The sequence below is a fragment of the Bradysia coprophila genome, unplaced genomic scaffold (assembly GCF_014529535.1).
Source record: "Bradysia coprophila strain Holo2 unplaced genomic scaffold, BU_Bcop_v1 contig_151, whole genome shotgun sequence".
In the NCBI taxonomy this organism is placed as follows: domain Eukaryota; kingdom Metazoa; phylum Arthropoda; class Insecta; order Diptera; family Sciaridae; genus Bradysia; species Bradysia coprophila.
Genome location: NW_023503423.1, coordinates 9,773,021 through 9,798,365, shown reverse-complemented (window position 1 = coordinate 9,798,365; position 25,345 = coordinate 9,773,021). Strand labels below are relative to the sequence as shown.

The 25,345-nt window shown below is 36.0% G+C and overlaps 2 long non-coding RNA genes across 2 annotated transcripts; one reads left to right on the top strand and one right to left on the bottom strand.

The window, feature by feature from the left end:
* Nucleotides 1-715: 715 nt before the first annotated feature.
* Nucleotides 716-8,417, top strand: LOC119074944. The gene is made up of 3 exons (XR_005087278.1): nt 716-726; nt 7,517-7,526; nt 8,248-8,417. It is a non-coding gene; the product is annotated as an uncharacterized LOC119074944 (long non-coding RNA).
* On the bottom strand, nt 7,172-24,948 carry LOC119074941. The gene is made up of 3 exons (XR_005087276.1): nt 24,790-24,948; nt 19,323-19,334; nt 7,172-7,198 (listed from the first exon to the last, which is right to left on the bottom strand). It is a non-coding gene; the product is annotated as an uncharacterized LOC119074941 (long non-coding RNA).
* Nucleotides 24,949-25,345: the final 397 nt, after the last annotated feature.

Sequence of the window (25,345 nt, the reverse complement as noted above, 5' to 3'; positions counted from 1 at the left end):
TTTGAGAAGAGGGCCTTCGGTGCAAAAGGTAAGGTGACAGCTTGTCCAGATTATGACACACTACTGAATAGCACAACGACCCGACACGGCGACCATATCGTCCCTTTGCAAAGAGTTTTGCACAACATCGAGTACATTCCCCGGATATAAATTCAGAGAGCTGTACACTGAATGAGTGTATGCTGTCTCTGCGAGGAATCAAAATAAAAGCCGGTAAAAACTAGCATCTCTCAGCAGCATAACACCACCAATCCATCCGTCGACCTTGTCCACTCTATAGCCCGAAAGCCTAAGCTCTTTGAATAGTCCGGATCATTTTACTCATATAGAAGCAAAATAGGACCTAGCCACATCATTGAGTAAACTTTTAGACCATAAACCAGCCAAAGGACAAAGCTGGCGAGTGAGGCAAAGCAACTAAGAGTCCTGGTAGTGACACACCACTAAGAAGAGTACCAATCTCGACAAGCCTTCCTAATGTCTCTCCGCAAAGAAATTCCGCTTACAGCGTCCAAAAATTCACTGAAACACGTTCTCAAAATATTCGTCGTGAATTTCTGGTGGATCCAGCTGTCACTGTCTTTCACTGGTATGCTTATACACGTACACAGTGTGAGGTTATGACGAGCACCGTATCATTAGCCGCACGAAAACGCTGGTTTATTGGATGATTATACGAGAACTCCAACTTTACCGGCGACCGTGGCACTTCATAACTGAGATTTAGTCAACAGAAATGTTTTTCTGGTCAGTTCTGACTACAAAAAGTATAATTAAATTCAGACACAGAAACAAAACGCTTGTTGACGTTTGCAGTGTTGCCAAAAGAAGGTCAAAGCTCTCGAAAGCTCTCCAAAGCACAATGCCACACGTAACAGGCTTAACACGGCAAACATTTATGTCACTACATCTGAAAATTTTTAGATTTCAAACTAAAGTCTAAAAGATTAAAATGTAATACTCGAGTACCTAATGATTTGAAGGTAAATTAAAGTATTTTTCGAGGGAATTAAGTTCTAATATTTAAAAATTAATTCCAATTCCAAAAAATGGTTGGTCGCGAACTGTTAATAACTAAGAGATTAAGACAAAGATGTGACAAAGAACGCATCCAACAAGGTTAAGAGAATGAGAAAATGTTTCTTTGAGCCTGATATCAGTCCTATTAGGTCTAGCTCGGCTAGTTCTACGTATTAGAACAGCAGAACGCATGACATAGAAAAGCAATTAGAGCCAACCTGATAATACCCTTTGATAATACCCTCCATTCCACTTAAGGCTCGGAATCAGGTCAGGTCGACCTGAAACCTGAGTCAGATCACCTGAACCTGATTTGACCTGATACCTGATCTTTTAAATTTTGACCTGACCTGATTGACCTGAAAACCTGAAAACCTGATTTTGAAAAAACCTGAATTGACCTGGTCAATCTGAATGACCTGAAGAATAAATATGCAGAACGTGCAGTTCAGCTTTTTCACTATATTATAAAAGCTGCATGTAAGACATCTGGTTTCAATTTTTGCCGCAAAAATGATCTACTAAACGTATGCTATATTGCAAGTAACAGAATGTTGCTATGTAAGCTAGTTTCAGTTGTAGATGTTGTCTCTTTTCAATAAATCTCATTGTGATAGGTTATAACACATTGAACAATAAATTCTATCCCTCGATGTAACATCGAAGGATTATGAAACGTCTCATTTACGTTTGTAGCTTAATGAACTATTTCATCAAAAACTACGAGACGTCAGCACCAGCACCTGAAGCAGTTTCAGCTCCTGACCCGCCACGAAAGAGAAAACACCCTTCCACCAATGCAGAGAATATGGATGGCGACGACGATGACCTCCGAAAGCACTCCAAAGTCGATCAGATTGAATTTTGGAAGGGAAATCAAAGAGACTTTCTGGATTAAGTGCGATTGCAAGAGATTTCCTTCCAATTCAATTTGGGTCTGGAACAAGATTTCACTAAACGAGTGCACATCGTGACGCCCACTTGTGCATCGTGACGCCCACTTGTGCATCGTTGCAGGAAAAAACAATCTCAGCGTTGATGAGCGTCAAGTCCTGCTACGAAGATTCAAAAGCTTAGTTCTTTAACATCTGACTAATCTTTACACATTAGTAAACTCACGCTTTAATTTTCTTGAATACATAGCTGAATTATAACTGAGGCTTCTTTTCCTGTTTTGATTTCGGTTGTTCTTTCAGAATTTCATTCAACAATTTTGGCCATCCCAAAGATTGATTGCTCAAATTTTACATAAGATTTAGAGCTCACATTACAAATCTAAAGAAATCTTTTTTGTGGGTCAGTAAAGAGGCCGGGAATGTCGATAAATTACTGTTTTATAGTGAAGATTTCGAATTTACGATAAGGTCATTCAGGTTGACCAGGTCATGTCAGTTATTTCAAAAATCAGGTCAGGTCAGGTCATTTTTTTTGAAGCAACCTGACCTGACCTGATTAGGTAAGCCAATTTCAGGTCACAGGTCAGGTTCGGTCGACCTGTTCCGAGCCTTAATTCCACGTGGAATCCACGTGCAAAAATTTCAACAGTAAACTATCTTAGATGCTCAAATTTCATTAAAATTGCCGTTACACCGGCATTATTTGCATCCGTATTCACAGTCATCAACTAAATAATCTATCATATCATAAAACCTTGTCAAAAACGAGAGAAACCATCACACCACGGGCTGATGGATCATAACATTACTTCTGGTAACAAAAAAAAAGAATGAAAGAGAAAAATACCATTACCCACAGGAGAATTGAATTATTTATTAGGATTCGTTTGTATTGTATATATTTTCCGCAAACATTTTTATACATTACGGCGATACATCAGCTACACCTTCCTACCGGCTCGTCTTTAGGCTTCATACTGTATCTTGTGTTGTTGGTTTGGCGTTGCATAATATTTTATTTTTTTAACAAACGACTCCAAGTACAAAAAAGAAAACTTTTTTTTCTTCCTTCCTCCCTATTTTTAAGCAAATTTATTCAAATCAGTTGTTGTATTTATGAGATGGTTCTTGATAAGTAAAGTAGGTACATTACACACAACAACTTTTGCTTTAGTTTAGTTTTTATTGAGCGGAAAATTTCTTTTGATATTTTCCGTCTATATATTCTATGTGACCTCGAAAGCATTTTTCATTTCTGTAGATAATTTAGAAGATAATTTATGGTCAATGATGATGAGACATATCATTCAAGATTTATGTAGTTTTTCTTTCTTTTCTTTTTTTTTAATATTGTCGGTGCTTAAACTGCGAAAACCGTCAGGCAACGGAAAAAGTTTTGCGTTCATGTGGAAAGTGTGCGTTATTCGGAAATTTATCGAACCGACATGCGGTAATTCTTTCTTTTTAGCAAAAATTTATTTTGACAAAAGCCGAAAAAGTCTAAGACTTAATTTAATCTATGCTCGAGAGACCGAAGAAGGTAGGATAACTTGTCAGTGAAGTGCTGCCGAAAGACACTCAGGACCAAGATATTTATTGAAGAGGTCGATAACAATGACAGGATCTTCAATGCATACTTATCAATCCACAAATCCAAATAGCTCAATCAAGGATTGGCTGAAGGCTCAGCGCGCAGAGCGATGTAGTGACTATGAGGGAGGAAAGTACATGAAATTCTTCATTCCTGAACCGAATGGCTAAAGGTCCAAGGACTGCAAGGTGTTACTTGTTACTTTTGAAGTCTAGATCCTGGTCGACGATTATTCGAAAATACTTGATTTCGTTAACTATTCCGATCTCTTCTACGTCCACAATGATTGAGTTTAATGCCGTTTCGCCGCGTAAATTTCCAAGAACTAAACATTTAGTTTTTCCCACGTTTAGTTTGAGCTTATTGAGTCGTAGCCAATCATTGATTCTCACCAAGTCTTCGTTCAGTATTCGTCGTAACTCGTCGATGTCGTTCCCACACACATATAATAATGTGTAATCCGCAAATAGGTTAATGAACGATTGTTTCAGTTGCTGTGGAATGTCATTTATGTATGATATAAACAAAATCGCTCCCAGAACCGAACCATGTGTGACCCCAAGATTTTTACTGACAGGCAGAGCCTAATATTTGGGATATAATTCTCTAAATTCCCAAAATTCTCAAAAATTCGCTAAAATTCCCAAAAATTCCTAAAAATTCCCAAAAAACAACAACAAATATTTCAAAGAAGCAAAGTCTTTTATTTTATCGAAGCTGATTATGATCATTTTACATTTGTCGGTTCTAAATATTTATAACTTAAAAATTTCGTCAAACTTATTGTTTGTTGGGTGGGTACCTAAAATGCTGGCTGCGTTGCCTTGTTGAATAGCCAAAGATAAACGGTTGTATAAGAATTGTTTTGCTCGAATGTCACCAGTTTCTTCAATTATCATTTTGCCAATTGAATCTACGAATAATTTTGTTTCCTTGCACCACTGGCCCATTGTTTCGAATTCTAAACCAGCCAACAGAAAACCTGACGCTTTGAGTTTCGTATAATGACTGTGCTTCTGTTGGCATGCTCGTTCAGCCGCTGAACCTGCTACCTTGCTTGTAAGGTGAAGATATGATGCTGCCAAAGTGTCGACACAGGTAACGTCCCAAATTAATCGTTTCCCTTTAGACCATGGTGCGAGTGTGACGACATCTGGGCGTTTACCATCGTCACGTGAAAAGCCTATCGGTTCCAATGAATTGCCACGACGTGCAGATGTCAAAGATCTATTGAAGATCTGATTGAGGATAACGTGTCTTGGATATGTTCCCTTAGCGTTCGGGCAGCTAAGGCCATGTGTACCAGATTCGTCTACTAACGAATTGCATATGCATTTGTGTGCGGAGTAACAGTTGACACCGAGACGGAGAGCAACACAAACTTGAAAATCTTGATCGTTCATCGCCGTACCAATGTTGCTGGATGGGATAACGCATAACCAGCCACCTGACTCTGGTGTTTGTACAGCTTTAAAACGGGTGATATCCTTGACGTTTTCGTAGTTAATTTCTTCGGCAATGATTCTTTCTACATTGATTAAATCCCATTGTTTTTGTATCGACTTGTTTTCCGGAACTTCGCCATGGTTAACTGTATTCCAGTAGTCCAAAGATTCGTTATAATGATGTAATGTAATTTGGTTGTCCATGTTGTGTAATATGTGAGACACCAAACTACGCACTCCATGCATACTTTTAAGAAATTATCCATGTCCGATGTTAGGCTTCTGTACTTCCAAAATGCACACGTTCTCAACATGTAGGTCAATTTCGGGATAAACAAACAGTTCTTTAGTAGACAGTAAGCGGTTTATGCATTCACTCCTTCAAGTCTTGATGCCAAAAGTTTCAGAGTTTCGAATTTTTTTCCAAAAGCAATCGGATAGCCTTCCTCAAAGATAGGTGCGCCTAATATTTCGAATTCATGTTTTTCGGTTATCCGAATACGAGGAGCAACTTGTTCGAATGCATCAACAATTTTTGGGTCCTTGAAACCAGATACAAAGAAAAGTTCGCACTGTAGCCTACATTCGCGTGTTTCGTATTTTCTTTTTAATGATATCTTTTCATCAGAATCCTTTTTGAAAAATGTATGACCGCAATTCCGACCACGAATGTGTTAGCTTTAAATAAAAATTAGTTTTGGTTGTAGTCGTTTGACCAGCTCTGAGAAAAGTGAGCAGTTTAACGAAATTTTCATAAACTGCTCATTGTTCTCAGAGCTGGTCAAACTGCTACAACCAAATCTATTTTCTGTAGAAAGCTAACACATTCGTGGTCGGAATTGCGGTCGTACATTTTTGAAAAAGGATTCTGGTGGAAAGGTATCACATCAAAAGTAAACTAAAATCCAGCATTTAAAAATCTCCCTAATGTATGCTTTTCAGCAAAGTGCCGGTGCCTCTTAAGCGGTATATCGCCAAAACTGCAGGTGATAGTGATAGGGGAACAAGCGGTCTCCGATTTTAAGGAGTGATAGCTCGTTAGATTGATCTTTTAATTCTAGAGAATCGAATCTTTCATTTTTTTCGAATATTTTTTTCAATTTTCGGTTAAAGCGTTCAAAGTTAAAAGCATGTCAGAGGGTCCCGAAAACGTTTTTTCGGCAATAACTCAAGAATAATTATTTTAACTTATTGTAATGTTGTACTGATGTCAGCTTTGGAGAGGCCTACAAAAATAGAAAAAAATAACTAAAAATTGCGCACCCCTGGCTGGTGCGAGTACATTTACGAGAATTATACCCTTCAGAGCCAAGTATTTAGGAAATAATTCTCAAAGGTTCCCTAAAATTACAAAAAAAAAGTTCCCAAATATTTTTCTTTGCTTGTTCATAGTTTTTAAAGGTTTTTGAACTTTTCCTGATGTTTTACGAGCATCTAAGAGTATTATACACATGGCTAAATTGTTGACTACATTTCGGGGCAAAATTATTCCCTTGACTGTAAGTCAGGGTCTAACGGCGGAAAATGAGTGTCCGTTACCAAATTTTTTTTTTTGAAGAAAAGTTGGAAATGAGTGTTCGTTACCAATTTTTTTTTTGCAAAATTTGAAAATGAGTGTACGTTACCAAAAAAATTTTTGTTTGGAAAAAATTGGAAATGAGTGTCCGTTACCAAAAAAAATTTTTTTTTGAAAAAAGTTGGAAATGAGTGTCCGTTACTAAAAATTTTTTTTTGGAAAAGGTTGGAAATGAGTGTTCGTTACCAAAAAAAAATTTTTTTGAAAAAAGTTGGAAAATTTTTTATTGGAAAAAGTTGGAAATGAGTGTCCGTTACAAAAAAAAAAAATTTTTTGAAAAAAGTTAGAAATGAGTGTCCGTTACAAAAAAAAATTTTTTTGAAAAAGGTTGTAAATGAGTGTCCGTTACAAAAACAATTTTTTTTTGAAAAAAGTTGCAAATGAGTGTTCGTTACCAAAAAAAATTTTTATTGGAAAAAGGTGGAAATGAGTGTCCGTTACCAAAAAAATTTTTTTTTGGAAAAAGTTGGAAATGAGTGTCCGTTACCAAAATTTTTTTTTGGAAAAAGTTGGAAATGAGTTTGAAAAAAAGTTGCCCAAAAAATTCGAAATAAAGTTCTTACAGGAAATTTTGAAATTGGTTTCAATCGAATCGTAATTGAATTCTACGGGCTAAGTTCGTCAATGAGCTCAGCCGACCGACTAGATACGGATTGGTGGGTTGATATATCTGAGTGTGTGAGCAGGCCGCTAAATGCTTGTAGATACTCTAGATCGCGGAAAAAGAAAAAAGCTTTCACTGGATTTGAACAGGGTACCTCTCCCACGCCAGACTGAGACTTTCCAGGTGAGCTAACAGGCCGTTGAGAGAATCGAAGTGGCACAGTGGTACTTTTTAAGTTTCAGATTCGACGTAGCAAATAGTTATTTGGATCACAAGGGACGAAAGTAAAGAAATTCAACCGTGTGCGAGGACAAGGACGTAATGTACGACATTATGCCAATGACCTCATATTGGTGTCAAACTACGCGTCTTGTCAGCTTTCAGCAAAAAAAAAGTTTACTGGTTCAGATTTAGTGAAATAAACTAGAATTTTCAAAAATTTGCTGAAACAAAGCATACACTTTTATGGTGGTATCTCCCCGAGATTTTGGGCCACCGACCTAATATGGGGCTTACGACGCGTCTGGTCAACAGCTTTCAAGTAAAAAAAAGGTTACCGCAATCGGTTTTCATTTGGTGAAAATATTTCGAAAATTTACAAATTAGCTGGAATGTCCCATATAAATCGCAATTGTGGCAGTTGAATTTTCACATAATAAAAGTACGGATTAAATGTACAACAATTTACGAATAAAGTGTACATCAACGTACGGATAAAACTCTCAAAAACGAGATAAGACCATTCCGTAGAAAAAGTTTTTTTTTTATTAAACGACCTCTCCGGCTCGCGGCGTCTCTAAGAAAATTTCAAAATCATGACTTTTTCAGAAAATTTTACCCCGTAATTAACCGACCCGGTCGATTTTGATCTAAAGGTAGTTTGTAGAGAATTGACGGATGTTTCCAATAAAAGTATCGTCGAGTCGAAAGGCAGTAGCTGTGAGTCACGGTGAGGCATCAAAGTCCAAATTTATTGTTTTGTCAATGAGCACCCCAACCGATTTTTCATTTTATTGGTTTATTGACTATTGGTAGCACATCTTATTTAACATATCAAAAAATCTTAAAAATTTTTTTTTATGGGTGCCTAGATTACTGAGATTTTTTAATGGAAGTGCACGGAAAAGTTCGACTAAAAATGAAATTAGTTGCTATGTACTGGTTGACTCTGGTCTACCGAGCAATTATATGCACTAACAAGAAATTTAAAATTTTTACTGTATGAATGTGGACAACCTTCACTGATTTTTTCACCATCGGGAAGCTTTCTGGTCATGTCTAGCTCATCCACTGCTGGCTCTAGCTTCTGTTGCTACTATATCTCAAAGCCTGAGACCACACATGTCCAAAAATATCAAACTTGCCCTATTCCTTATCGGGCTCGTATTCTTTACGATGTCAAATATGTGGGTAAGTCGACCTACTCCAAAGATTTTTGAAGCAGTTTTTTATTTTCAATTTTAACCGAAATAAAGTTACAAATTATGTCTTACAAGATGATTATGGACTCATTTAATGAAGTTCACATGCAAGGTGGTTGATATTCGTTGAAAATTCATCGATTTTATTTGATTTATGATTTTGATGACAATTTTGAATTGAATGAAGTACGATAAAAAGTCCTAGTTTGGTGGGCGCCCACGTTTTATGAAAGTGCCCATGCCCAGCCTACCGCCCTCGAATTTTGAAGCCCATGACGCCCATGCCCATGGTACAACCGTATCTAGTTGCAACATGTCATTAAATACTACCCATATATTATGTATCTATCTATTGTGTAAACCCAAATTATCTAATATCAGTCAAGGGACCTACCCGCCAAAGGCCGGGACCTAGTTATTATTTTGATGATAATTTTGGACTAGGATTCTTTTTAGAAAACGTACGACCATCGTTTGGTGTCAAAATGTGTTAGCTTTCAGTAAAAATATAAATGTTTGCGGGGATGCAACCTACATCCAAGAAACCTCAAAATATGTGTCAATTTTCGTGATTCGGACTGAGAGACATTTAAATTTTTACTAAAAGCTAACACATTTTAACACCAAACGATGGTCGTTCATTTTCTAAAAAGAATCCTAGTCCAAAATTATCATTAAAATAATTATAACTTTGTCCCAAAATGTAGGCAGCAATTTAGCCATGTGTAGATTCTTTTAATTATAGAACTGTAAAAAAAAGAAATTTTGGAATCTTTTGGGAATTTTTGGGAATTAATTCCCAAAATTCCCAAAAATTCCCTAAATTCCCAAAAATTCCCTAAATTCCCCAAAATTCCCAAAAACGATTCCCAAATATTAGGCTCTGCTGACAGGTCCCGGACAATGTCCATTCACTTTTGTACGCTGGCTTCTCCCTTGTGAGTATCGCTCGAACCATTGAATCAATTTCGGACGAAGTCCAAATTTTTTCAGCTTTTCAGTCAGCCTTCGTCGATGTATTGTCTCAAAAGCTCTTTTCAAGTCGGGAAATACAGCTAGAATGAAGTTACCGTTGTTGCATGCTTCTTTCCATTTTGCCAACACCAGCTTCAGGGCGCTTGGGACATTCTTCAAATCTATTTTTTGCCATAAGGGCTCATTTTTGTGCAAATGTACAAAAATTTAAAAGACAACAAGATGAATTTTTGTAAATTTGCACCAAAATGAGCCCTTATGGCAAAAAATAGATTTGAAGAAGGTCTCGGCCAAAAATATACAACTAAGCTCTATTATTATTATAAAACCCGAATGAACTTCCTCACACCACCACAACAGAGAGATAACACACAAAATTACCAACCCTAAAACAACTGGATATAGATACTTAAACTATTTCGATTTTACCTATAACTTATTTCCAACAATAAGCTTACATATTTTAACAAGCAGTATGAAAATTTCAATAAAAAATGTTCGTAAATTTGTCTAATTAATTGGAAAAAACTACGAGCTAACAATTTATTTTTGAAAAACTATTTATGCATTCCTCCCATCAATGCAACAGTCCTCCTATTAATAACGAAACACGCTACTAAATCTCGCTCATGGGCGAATAACAAACAATTCCTTTCGCACTTAAGAAGCTTGTTTGCATATAGAGTATCTACTTTGAGTAAATTTTTCAGTAAATTAATAGTAGATTATTGTATCATGGAGGTAATTAGATATCTCGTATCTAAACTATACAGCCCTGCGCCAGCCCGAGGTACTTTTACTCCTCGTGATACGATATATCGAGTTACCTCACTGATATGCTATTTTAATTTATGATTGCGGTAAGGTTCCTAACGAGGGAAATGTCTTATTACCTCTCGAGTAAATCAAACTCAATTAAACATTTTTACGTTTTACATCTGTTCCACATTTTGTCAACAAAAGAAACGCAGAGAGAGATGTACGTGTGGAATGGAAAGAGAGCGGTGCTCTCAAAAGGCAGATAGCCGTTGTCATTGTATTTCCATCTGAAATGCTTAGTTTCCTCTTACGAAAAAAGTACTACAGTCTTTGACATTTCAAATGTCTCACTGTCGAATTTTTCAGAAATTTCATTGTGTCATTGCGAATTCACAATGGCATTCTTTGAAAAAAATGACAGTGAGACATTTGAAATGTTAAAGCCTGTACGTGTGAGAGACAAAATTGAATTTTTTCAATTTTTCCTTTGTTTATTTGACGGCTCGCAGCTCGCTCTCTCACGGCTCTCTCACGGAGTACTTTTTGTTGAGTGGAGTGGACACTTAAGGCAGACCAACATAATCATCCAACTGTTGTGTCGGTTTACGGAATTTACTGATGAAAATTCTGTGTCTTAATGCACTTTCCCTATGGGGTGAAACAAATAAAATCCACAAAAAACTATCCTGAGCTTAGTTTGATAAAAATTGAAACAAAAGTTTTAATTCATTTACTCGCGAATTTTCCGTGCTAAAAAGGTTCTTATTTTTTGCGCGATAATAAACGTTATTGAATATGGGGGAGGAAGATGTACCAAAAATATTTATTCGAACACAGAGCTGAACACTGTGTTCGAGATACTTAACAGAAATATTTTTTTTTCAAAATTAACTTTTGTTCTCAATAAAAGCGTAACATTGTCTGAATAATTAACGCAAAATACCTTTCCTATTATTGCATTATGAAAAGTTTTTTTTTTCCTTTTTCGTTCTCTGTTTTCCTTCAATTATAATTAGAATTTTCCTATGAATTTTTTCTCATTCATTCCACACATAAATAACATGTTTCAAATTTCAAAATGAATATCTAATTGCTATGCCTTCGTATATGGAAATGTATGTGTATATATATATAGCAATTACTATATAGCATGAAATGAACCAAAGTTTACATTCTAAGAACATAATTTTTATGTTTTTCCATTTTTTTTATATATTCCGAACAGAGAGTTTGTGATTGTGTTTTTGCAACATAACATGTACTTAAATTGAAATGTCTAGCTGGAAACATACACTTTACGTTTAAGTGGTACTTATGAGGGAATTTATTAAATTAGCGTGTGTAACTTGTGTTGTTGGTGTTGTTCATGTTTGAAAGCATGATGTGCAGAATTTTTAATTGCTGTAGAAACTTGATATGGTTTTATTCACCTTCGTATATCGCCTTGCTTTGTAGTCACATTGGTGAATTGCTTTTTTATGTCCACTTTCATTATATGACTACAGATCTGGATATGTGAAAATCATTTCCAAATTCTCTTTTAATTCTTATGCTACAGGACAGGAAATTGAAATTTCTGCGCGAACAGAAAACTCGGCGGAAAGTGTGTTCGGGAAGCGTGCGTCAAAAAATACTTTCGAAATTATTACGTAATTAACGGTTAATCGACTTTGAAAAGAAACGTAAGGCGGAGCACATAAATAGTGCATTACGTGCTTGCTTTGAACGTTTTATTTTGGTAAGTGTGACGATTTCAGCTCGAGTCGACGGAAAGACTGCGAGAGTTAGTATGCGATGTTACTTGATTTTTTCGAACGTTTTTTTTTTCGTTTATTTCTTGAGTAACAAATGTTGGATACAACCATCACTCTCGAAAGTAAACACATTTTCCCGCAGATACGTCATGTCATTACGGTGCAGGTCCTTATATGGCACATTAGATGCTGCTAAAGTAATTCATTGCATGACGTATCAATTTTGTGATGAAAGGAAACTCACAAGTGTGTTTTTGAGCAGCAATGTTCGGTAACTGTCTTTCGGAAAAGTGTAAAGTATATCCGAGCCGAGGGCGAGGTATTTGGTTCGGTTTGGAGGTAATTATTTCAATCGTAAGTGAGACTCCCACATTTACACAATCGCATGTTTTCCATTCAGAGCAAACAGCTGCTGTATTGTTATATGCCAAATGAACCTCGTTATATGCTGTCAACGATAAATTCTCTTGTTGTATAAACATGTATATACTCACAGTCCCAACGAAGTTAAATTGGTAAATCTATTGAGAACTTCTCACCCACATATGCGGTGTACTTAGTGAAACCTCTTGCACAGCAAATACACAAATACGATAAATCTTCTAGCTCCCGATACAACCATGCACATTCTGAAGAAGCCCGTGTATGAGGTAGGTCATAACTTAGAGATGCACTAGTAGGACATTTTTGTGAGTAACCATAACCTGTTTGTTGGACCACATGCTTAACGTGAATTCCGAACCCCGCATAGGTTTTAGCAGACCTTTAGACTCAGATACGTGTACACTGAATGCCCCACTACCCAGATTAGTAAGCTTGGATGTGCTTAAGAACGTTACTTTCATGCTACAACTTTCGTGCTACAACTTTCATGCTACAATTTTTATGCAACCCCGGCGTCGCCTCGAATCGGTAAATTTCACAAAAGAAGTACATTTCCATTGTTGTCCCATTTGGTATAAAAAGTGAACTCACAAGTCAGATTCTACATTCTACAACAGAGTTCAGTTTCGTTCTCTGTGACGAGTGAGTGTAATTAACAAAAGAAAATCAGAAATTCATCGGCGTTACTGTTATTTCTACATTTTCATTAAACAGTTCAACTTATATTACGAATGGATGGGATGAAGACAAAAAAAATCCAGGTTGATGAATAAACTTTATCTGCACCAACATTTCAGATGTAGAATATGCATGTCAGTTATCCCATATATGGAACGCGAATGCATAAACCATGCAATTAAAACAAACACTAGAGATGAGGTGAATTCACTTTCTATTGTTTTATTGCAGTTGAAACGAATAAAGTTGATATTTTACTGTTTCCATTGTATAAAGATAATGGTGTGACAGTGAATGTATGCATTCAACATTCATAGACATTTTCTTTGAGTTGGGGGTGATGAGAAATTCTTGACAAATAATGGAGGTACATTATTGCGTTTGCTGTTGGTAGTGTAGACTGTAGACTATATTATTTATGTGGGGGTGCATATGAATTCCCATTTCACAAAGAATGTGTTAACACTGGAACAATGAGGATTTCAATTTCGTGAGTTCTTATTTATTAAGAATACAGTTTCGTCGTATCGAAATTTTACTCAGCAGAATATAATTTAGTCGTTCAGTCTGTTTTCGTTCCGCATGTGGTTCTCTAAAATGTACGATAAGTTCGGAAAACCATAAAGTATTTATGATAAAGAGAACATATTTTTGTGCTATCCCGGCTATCCATAGTTTCTTTCTAAAAAGCAACGAATTTATATAGATATTGCGCACGTTAAAAAAATCAGGATTGTAGGATTTTGAAGGGGAAATTTGACTTGGACAAAGAACTTGCTGGAAGTGTCAAACGCTTCAAAATAATTTACCCTTGGTTTGACACATTCCACAAGTTCGGAACAATGAAAATCAAAATGTATGGAGCGCACGCTTCGACTCAAGAAAATTTGACTGACCCCTAAAGAACTACTTTCGGTCAGCATATAGTTAGTAGATTACGCCATTGTTTGGAACTTCTTATCGTGCCATTAATTTTAACAATGGAAAGTGGGAGTAGCTTCCATTCTTTTATCGTAAACAGAAAGCTAATCGTAAGTTAGTTTACCTCCTATGTGCTATTCATTGTTAATAATTGGATGCGTGGTTATATTTTGAAATATTTTTTATTTTTTCCGAGCTTTCGTAAAACAAACAGTTGTCGTCTTCAGGGAATAAAATGTGAATGATATTGAAAGGATTGCTAAGTGAAATCAGTGAAGTCTGATATCTTTGGAGTTATTGGAGCCCATGCTCGACTTAAAACTAAGTCTTTGTTCACGTTCATTAAATTACCGTTGTATTGCTGAATTGCTAAACCTTCTTTGATGCTTCGCAGGTGGTAATTATTATTATTTTATTATTATTTCTGAATTTTCCAAATCGATTTTGTGATTTTTGTTACGTATAACATGTCTTGCTACTGCAGATTTTTTGTATTCCCGTCGTCTTACATTTCCTTCGTGATCGTTTTTTCTTTCCACGAAACGTAGTGATTCACCCAAATAAATTGAATCACAAGAACTGCATGGAATCTTGTATACTCCTGGTGGTTCTTTCTCTTCTTTGTCTTTGACGCTATTTAAAACATAGCTAACGCCGACCCGTACGAAACACCTATTCGTATCAAAAGCCTTTAATGTGAAACTCTTCATTTCTCTTACTTCATTTTCTTCTCTGCTGAAAAACTATTCTCCCTTTAAAATCACTTACATTATCCACTCTTTGCCTTGTTATCATATACAACTAAATTGCCGGAGGCAATATAGACAGCCCCGTACGAAGACAAATTTCATAAATTCCTATTTAAACAGCTATATACCGCTATATTTAACTATATTTTACTATAAATAAACATTTCACAGAGGAATATGCTATTATATAGCTCAATATGCCTGTATATAGCTCAATATAGCTGCATATAGATATATATAGATGTCCATATATGGAATGCCTGAAACACCCCACACACATAACAAATTATTTCCATGTTAACAGAAACTCTCTAAGTATCATTTTTCCCAAGATATTTCTATTTTACTAAAATCCAATATGGCCGCCGGCAGCCATTTTGTTAGGAGACATCGGAAATAGTACCGACGCTTTACATTCGTTAATACCTTTCAAACAAAAAAAAATTCATGAAATTCGGTCAAAATTTACTCGATATATTGTCAAAATACACCACGTTCATTGTACTTCCGAGTAGCCAGATAAGAGCTCACTCCAAGAGACCTAGCTCACGCTCCGGAGAACATAATTTCATAAATTTTTTTTCCCTGATTGGTACGGTCAATACCTATCTAATAAAGCTAAAACAGACGAAATATGTTCAAATGTGGCCGACCTACAAGCAAAAACTGCTTGCCGCCCTGTGCCTGTTCCACACCAAGGGGTCTAACTCACGAGTCGGTCATCCGATTTCCATAAACCTTTTTTTGTCGATCGGTATTGTAAATACCTTTTATTTGACGTATCACTTACAAGTTTAACGTTTAAATGTCCGGAGATATCTTCGAAAAACCGTAAAGCACTTATTGGGCCACAGCTCGGGAGGGGTCGATCCAAAATCACTCATCTTCGAAATTAGCCTGTCTTTTGACATTACCAAACGGGAAAAAAAAGAATTTTCAAAATCGGATGCGTTTTACTCAAGTTATCGTGCAGACAGACAGACGGACAGACGGACATTTTTTTTTTCGCGGATTTGGCATCTCTAGACAACCACAATAGGTTTCCCCTTACTCAGGGAGTCCAATTCGACGTGTTACAAACGTATGCGTAAACCTATAAGACCCCAGTACTTCGTACGGGTCTAAAAATTTTGTACTTTTACTCCTGGAGTGAAAGTTACTTTCCATTTGAGTTGTTTCCGTAGATAGCCCGCAACTTTATTGGAAGCATTTCCAATGTAAGGAAGGGGCACCCAGAGTTCTTCTTCGTCTTCCTCGTTTTCACTTGGAGCGATTGATGCTAAATTTCATTTTTCGCAGTGGGTCTGCAAAAGAAAAATTCACTTTCGCCGAACTTAAGAGGTAATAGTACATTACTATACCAGTGAAGTAATTTGATATCTCGTATCCAGATGAATCATCGTGATACGAGATATCAAATTATTTCACGTGTAAAGTATGGCGTTTTACTTTACGAGCGATGGAAAGGGTCTTCACTAGTGAGGGAAAGGCCACATTACCTCACTAGCAAAGTAAAATAGTTTACATAATTGTACGGAAATCGTTGTTTTGACACGTGTGGTTTACTCCACACTCTTCAAAACAACGATTTTCCGCACAAAAACTTGAGGTAACATCATTATTATGGCAAAGGGGTAAATCATTGAAATGGTACTTGTGTGTTTCCCGACCTCGGTTTCGCGTCGAACTTCACACAATAAATACCATTTTCCTCGGTTTTGCCTCGATCGATAAATTTTACAGAAGAAGTTCCATTTCCATCATTTGCCTTGTTGGTAAGTAATGTACAATTTTCGATTCTCAAGCATATAATAGTCAATCAGTTACCAATGAGATAAATGATGGAAATGTTACTTCCTCACAAAGCCCTGTGGAAATGGAAATTATTGTTATCAAACAATCGATCATTTCCATGTATTTTCAAGCTTTATTGGGACGCAGCCGTAAATGGTTGCGGTAGCATCGATATGAACCTTAAAATTACTTTACGATCGACCACTTCATCCGTACGAGCTGTTAATCAATACGTTACATACATTTATAAACCGAATTCCGTATAGAGCACCATAAATTTATTTAGAGCATAAAACATCCATTAAACCATTAATGAAAAATAGGGAATTGTAAAAGTACATTGAAATCGGAAATTTTCGACTTTCATTCTCAATTCTTACTTCAAACTTATATAAATAATTTCGAAAGAGGTTTTAAGAGGGGTTTTTTCTGCTCACGTTGCCAAAAGTTTTCAAGTTAAACTCATTCGATGCTGCACACACACACACATACACCATCATCATCAGTAGCAACGTTTCAGTCACCAGAGTATAATATTGCTTGCAAATCCCTTCTGACATTTTCACATTCTATTTTTTTCATGCTTTTCTTCACAAATGTTTGCTCAATTGTTTTTACCATTTTTTCAAATAAATTTTCTTTTCAACGGCGTTGAAACCATTAAAAGATCTGAACGAAAGCGGTGATGGTATGAAGTTAATTTGTGTATTTCTATCTTCTTTTTATTAAAATGGGTAGTGGCGTGGGTAATGCCCGTTAGGTGTAAGTGTAGTAAAGTGTAATCGGTTAAGTTTTCCCAGGTAAATGTTGATCCAAAGACTGTAAATTTAAAACGGTCGAATCTAAATTTTTAATAGATTGTAGCATTGTCGACAAAATGAACGTAAAACATTGTTCTAAACAGCCCTTGCCTGCTATTGTCATTTAGCCTTTTACCACCGAATGCTGGCTAATTTTCTTAGATACTCTCCTTTAAAAAATAAAATTGATTTACTATCTTAGGATGTTGGATGTCGGGTATTTATGAACTACCAGATGAGGAGTTCATAAATACCTGTAGGAACAAAACCTGCCGCGTTGGAGTAAAATGTGTAATATGCGTCTCGGAGCCAGACCACTAGAACGGTTCGTCCGACCACTATCCACGGATGATACGATTTACGCTGCATCAGGGATCTCTTTAAATTTAGAATTCACTCACTTCGTTCGAAATATTCTTCTGAGACAATATTTCAGTGTATAAGTCCTCATCAAATATTAAAAAGCCCTTTTAGAATAAACACCAGCTACAAAATGACATCGTTTAAACATTTTTCTCCATCCCGCATTTGTGTCAGTATATACGTTGATGAAATTGAATTGAGATTAATTGTTTGTGTTATTACATTTGTAATTTCCCGTTTGTCTGGTGCTTTTCTAAATTCATTTTAAACTTGGTGATAAAATGGTACAAAGTAATGACTGGAACGTGACGCTCTTCTGTACAAAATGTATTTATCAAATATTCTTCTGTACACCTCTTTACGACTATATGATTCTTAATGCTTTCGTAAAACGGTTTTTATTTAAAGCGATTCACATCTCCACCCAGTTCCTACATAGCGAATGCAATTCTGTAGATACTTTTAAATGAAACCCGTCTATGGTATTAAGTTGCCATAATAGTTATTTATAGATGAAGATCTGTTAAGTGTTGAGATGGAGTTGAACAATTGAAATGGAGTGGTAGAATTCTAGAATTCGTTCAGCAATGAAACGAACACAAATATTATTTTCACAACACAGTAAGAGGGAACAAAGTAGCAATTTTGTTCTTGGGTGTGCAACTTTCAGTAGCTCTTTGCGGCGAAAAATATTGTATCTATTTCGGGACTTCTGGGAAGGTTGCATGGTATAAAAGTCAGTTTTCCCCATTCTGCTCTAGTTAAACAAATAAATAACACCTGGATCGATAGCTCAACGAAAATTTGAATTAATGGAATGAAATTCATCGCATAAGGGCTGTTTACATTGTAGAGTACAGCACACATTCAGGCCTCTCACTCTAATTTCGGACTCCTTATTAAGGAATTAAGAAGTATTTAGCACAAAAATAAGGAGAAATAAGGAAATCGTTTGTTGAAATTAAGGAAAAATAAGGAGAAAAGTTCAAATTTTTCAACTTAAAACTTTCGAAATTTTACAAATTTAACGATTGGAAATGAACTGAAAGTGTCTGTTCGAAAAGTACAAAATCGATTTTTCATGTATTTTGGAGTTGACCGAGTTTACTCGACTTCGAGCAACGAAAATTGATATTTACCGAACCGAATAGGGTGCGTTATCCTTCAAAAGTTGGGCAGTCTTTATACTATAGACTAAAGATTGCACATAGTAATTTGATTAGCAGAGGTTTTAGGCTCGAACTGTTTCACGGGGGTGCATAAAATTCATATTCTTTTTCCCTATTTTTCCTGACACCTTCTGATGGAATCAATCAGTCATCTTTACAGAAAACTTTCAGCAGATTTTTATCTAAGAAATCCTGGTGAAAGCTTTCTTGAGTCATTTATTGTAATTTAAAATTATAGTGCCTACTGAATTTTGCAATAGAACAGTCATGGGGTTTTATTTTCATAGGATGTTATTGTCCACTTTTGTCATGGGTAAGTTTCGCAGAGCTCTTTTATTGCAAGCCTCCAATTTCGATTGAAAATCGACCTTATTTTCGAATATAACTTCCTAAGATCAATCGGAACTAACCGGTGACCATAACCAAAATTTGTGTCTATTAATGCCCCACTTTCTAACCTAATAACAACTTAATTCATTGCCTCTTGCTTCAGTTATATCGAAAAAATCGTTTTGCAACTAAAACAAATGTTTTGCAAATAAAATGAGCCATTAGTCATTCCATTAAAAAAACCTTTGTCTTCCAACGTGCTAATTTTTTCGCGATATCGCTCTTAAAGGTGATGTTAATGGTAAATAAAATAGTTCTACTCGAGAGGTGCCACCTCTTAGGTGGTGCTAACTATCGAAGGAAACCACAAAAATATATGGTAGGTCCAGTAAATCAATCATATTGGAACGACAATGCGCCCCCACTTCACTTTTCTATTAGAGTTCTTTGTGTTGCATAATAAAAGTAATTTGGAAACGTCGCGCAACGAATTTTTTTAATGAATTTTTATTTTTTTGTCGGTGAAATTTGCGAAAAATAAGGAAAATAAGGATTTTTTAAGAAAATAAGGAGCAATAAGGAGGTTTTCATAAAAATAAGGAAAAATAAGGAAATAAGGAGGTGTGAGAGGCCTGCATATTATAATGAATTATATAAGTGACGAGTACGTACACGAGTCCTTGCGCGAGTTTTAGTTTAGGTCTCTTTTATGCTTGTTTGTATTTGGGCATATCAAATTTTGTGAATTTTAAATGACAAATATTTTGTAAAAGAGTTCAGCTACTGTCATGGAATGTTGTGAATACTTACTGGCCAAGGTGTCGACTCAGCAGCACCGGTTGCAGAGTCTTCACTGGCGACGTGTGCTGAAAAAATGTAATTACAACACGTGTAACACATCATGCTTTGGGTGGCACTACAAAAAAAGAAGGCACAAAGTAAGGAGGCGTCAAAATCCAGACAAAAAATCAGAAGTCGTCAAAATCTGGATGCTACGAAATAGCGGTCTATGTGAAACTTCATGTGAAATACCACAAATTATGGACTTAATTAAAGAAATTCATTAAATATTAATAAATTATTGATTAATTGATGCGTGCAACGTTAAAAATTGTCACGACACCACAAATCACGGTCAGGGCCCTTATAGGAGAATGATGTATAGAAACTAAGAAGAACTGTAATAGATTTTTTAATATTATAAAACATTCTGTCATAAAATTACTGCTCTTATTACTGCGCAATTACTGCGCTTATTTTCTGAACCAACTTCATATGGTGACATTTGTTCTGTAATGACAAATGTGAAGTTGGTTCACAGTTCACATGAAAGTAAGCCGCAGAGAACGAAGTACTATGAAAAAAATGAGGCGCCTCTACAGGCCAACCCACTTGTCCCATACGGCACTAATGAGGTTTCCGCTCGGACTTGTTGAACTGTAGAGCTGTGTCGGTATAATGTTTAATTAAATCCAAATATTTATCTGTGTGATTAAACACGAGTATAACCTTTTCGACTATGGAATTCAACATGGCAAAAGTATTTCGGTCATTCGACATAATCCAGAAAATATTTCAATCTGTAAATATTCTACCGTGTAAATACAGTCGGAAGGAAATGTCGGAGCACATATTTTGATTAATCCGTTTATTTTCCGTAAGATGTACTTAATTTGTGTTAACCACAAAAATTCTTAAAATAACAAACATCATCCTTGGAAACATCGACAATCTCAATTTTCCTTATCCTTGTGCCTTTATTTATGAAGATAATATTAACATTTCAGCATTCAAGGCATCCAAACAACATTATGCTAGATATTAAGCACCCTTTTCCTTAGAATCTTTTTCGGATGCTTTTTAATGAGTCCTTAAAATCAGAATATGTGGTGTGAGTAATTGGCTTTTGCAGCACGTTTACATTGTCAAAAGAAAGGTAGGTATAACAACCAGTCGCTAAGAACTTTTTCTATTAGATATAATTTACGTCTTTAGTAGAAGACGAATATAGAGCGAACGATGATGAGCAAATTATCTGATGTTTACAATACGTGTTTGCAAAGAAGTCATTTTTGTTACAATATGAATGCCGTGCGGTTCATCATCAAAACCACTAGACATAATGAAGTCGTAATATTATACCGAGCAAGGTTATTTTGACGTACCGGATTGACTGTATGTGCACAACCGGGATGGAAAAAAGCCCTCTTCTCCATCCCGGTTGTGCACATACAATATTAATATAGAAAGAATGACAAACTCGATGCGAGAAGAAATAATGAAATATTTAGACTGTGAGCTGAGAAGAACAAAGGAGGGGGGTGCAAAATTTGGTGGATTAACGATTTTTATGGAATGTAGTGCGATCAGAGCCGAACCTCAATAGATTTTCTTAAACAGCCCCGATGAAGCGAGTTTAGAGACCCGCTTCATCGAGGCTGTTTAGATTTTCTTAATGCTGTAGAGTATTGTCAATCTATAAATCCATTGCAGAAAACTTCCCATATATCCATTGATTTGGGAAATAGCTATGGATGTCTTCCATCAGTCTTCTTGCAACGTCAATTGTTTGTATCGTTAGACGAATCTAAATTTTCATTTTATTGCTATCGGAACATATAGCAACTAATTTAACACACATTCGTCATTTAGAATTTATTGGTAATAGTCCTTGCATTCCTTTTGTAAATACATAAGTCATTATTCTTTGTGCGTACACACAACACACGCCATCGTACACGCGTATATGTTTGAAAATTTGTAGCCTTTTTGACGTTGGAAAAATTAGTTTTCGTGCTAGGAGCAATGCTATGTCGTAGCGCTGATTCTGTGAACAGTCGAAGATTATTGTTGAAATTTCTTTTGTTTCAGTCTTTTTAGACCCGTACGAAGGGCTATGGGTTTGTACTTCTTTTCCTTCTTGTTAATCAGCCCGTTGATATCCACTGCTGGATGTAGGCCTCCCCTTTTGTCTTCCATTCTGAACGATCCATTGCCATTATTGCTGTCAGTTTGTCCCCACCATTCGCTTGATCGAGTTCGCCCATCTTTCTGGTGGTCTGCCCATTGGTCGTGCATTGGTGGTCTCCAATTCATTATGGCTTTGGTCCAACGTTCGTCTGCCATTCTCGCAATGTGTCCTGCCCAATTCCACTTCAGAGATGCTATCCTTTCCATCACGTCTACCACTTTCGTTTGTTTCCGAATCCACTGATTCGTCATTTTATCTCTAAGCGAAATCTTAACCTGCCACATACGGCTATTCATCTGTTATCGGTAACGACGCCAAAATGAATACAAGCTCTGGGTAATATGGTCTTTTATATAGTAAAACGAATATGCTATTGGCACCGGGTGCCAATAGTCTCTTTATAACACTGTGGCTAATGGCACCGGGTGTCAATAGTCTCTTCCAATTAGTTTTATGTAACTGGAATCGGATTGACAATTTCACATCTAGTGCGATAATATACTTCCATACGATTCGTGTTGCATACAATTATGCAATGAAGAAAATCGAATAATTACCGAAGATAATCGTAGTGTGACACTAGCACTAGTGCACTAGTACATATTACTTTAAGCGCTAGGTTGGCAAAGTGCAGCAAACGACCGGACACGCTGGATCCGAATTCTCAACCCACAAGTGGCTGTAACGCTGGAAAAGTAAATGTAAAGTAAGTAAGTGTAAGTCATTCTCTCCTTCTACTGATTCGATACCACTCCATGTCGAACAAACCTGTGGCCCATTTTGCCGGGTTCGGGGAAGAAATCTAAAATATTTGCACCATTTTACATGTCTCATCAGGCAGTGGGAAAAACGTTCTCCATCTCCATATAGAGTGACTTAGTTTTAGTTTTATGGATGTGCGCCTCTAGCGAATTATAAGATAAATCGAGTTTCAGTTTGGAGACGATTTTTCCTACTGCTTATTGAAAATGTTGACGATCTGCGGTGCTGAGGACATTTGCATTTTACTGTAGTTTTACTCAGGATTCCAACAGGGGCCATGTGGCTATGATTTATGTAGCGCAGAATGTTTTTATGTTTTAACATAGAAACAGATTATTCCGCTACAGAATTGCATAGTAGTTATTTATGACATCGAGTGCAAAGTACTTTATTAGGCTCTAGATGTGTTATTATGACACGAGGCCGCAGTACAACGTTTTATGCCGCAGAGGCATCTAAAGTTTGAAAATTTTGCATATTATGATGCTGAGTGGCATAAATAACTATGATGTATGTATATGCACAGCAGAAGCAACCATCCTGCTTCAAAATGAAAATGAAAAAAAAACTTTTTTTTTAGACTTTCTACTCATATCCCATAAAGTGTATGAAATGTAATAATAAACTTGAAAATCTAATATAATATCGCACATAAAGTTGAAAAGTTGTCTGTATGTACGAGATGGTAATGTATGAAAAATCTTAATGAAAAAGGTTTTTATTTATAATGTTTTGGCGAATCATTTTACGTTTCTTACGTACACGAGAGCAAATTAGGTCTGTTATAATGGCTTAGCGTACACAAAACTTTATGTAACAACACCGTGCCTACCTTATACGTATAATATACATAAATGCTTACCTTACCTTACAACCTAAAACCATTGCATATCAGAGAATGGTTTCCCACAATTTCGGATGGCATGTAACAAAGTTATGCTTTACCTAAAAACCTTAACCTTTTTGCACGAACATTTTGTTGATGAAAAGCATTTTCGTGTGGGGATAAACTTTAAATTAAACCGATCAATCTTGTTTAAAAGTATATATATGCGAAAAACAAAACATTCTTATCTTACTTTGGTATTGAGCCTGGATAAAGCTACTCACGTCGTTAACCTTTGGTGCGTTTGCCAAATAAATGATGATGTGTCGGAACATTGTTATTTACATAAAGTTAAAATGTTCCTATTTTACGGGTTCGAATAAAATAATAAACTTACTGGGTACGTCTGACTATTTTCCGTAAACTGAGCTTTTTATGTCCCCTACATTTTCTAAATTTTCATTTTATTGAAACTTTTGACATTGGGTTTGGGGGATGAGCTTTAAACTTTGTGCAGATTTTATTTCGTAAAATATTTATTTTAGTGGGTGAGCTCAAGACACAGATACTTCCCATTGTGATGTGATACGGTTACTTAATTTATTAATATATAAATTGAAGTTAAATCCGATGTTTCTGGGTACTTATATTATAAAATAAGGAATTTGTTCTCGCATTACTCGTTCAAAAAGCGGTGGGTTTTATTTATTATTTTTAAATTTGTACACGTTGGTGCCAGTGGTACATGATAAGCCTCTGGAAACCGATGCATCAACCTACGTAATAAATACATACTAAACGATATGATCTACTGGAAAAGAGAACTGGTAACGAAAATAAAATCCAATCAAATCAGAAACATCACCTTACAATCCTCTGATATATCTGTTAAGATACCCACGTTATTATCCCATTATTTAAAGCTTGTTAAATTATTCCATTATTATCTTGGCTTGATATTTGAAACGAAAGCAGAGCATTCGCTAGAAAAAATGTTCAACCAACGCACTGCGTCTAGCATGAACATTACTTTGACAAATGTCCAATTCGGAGGCTTTTGTGATGAGAGCTACCGCTTAAGATTGATTGTATTGTGTGTTTTAACTCATACAACGAAACAAGACATCAGTCTTTACGAAAGAAACGAAGTGCTTACTGTGACTTCGTCAGCCTCCAAATATTTCTTATGTTCATGCTAGGAGCAGTGCGTTGATTCAACCGTTGTAATTTTCGCTGCATGAATCATCACACCTGTGTTTTGGTTGTTCTATGTGGTTTTGTTTGAACAAACGTGAAAATAACTAAAGTTAAAAAAAAACTATTTAGTTAGGCTGATCACGGTGAAATATTTTTCTTGTAGTCCTGTTACTAAACCTTCTAAAATAACACTTTTTCGACCCTATCTCTGAACATACTTTACCGATTTTGCTCATCTTTGAATTTAGGCTAGTATCAAGCACCTAGCAGGAGTATGCGAATATTTCCATACCTTTTTTTTCGTAATGTCATTGCAAAATTACCATTAAGGCTGCTAATGGTATCATTGGTATCAAAATA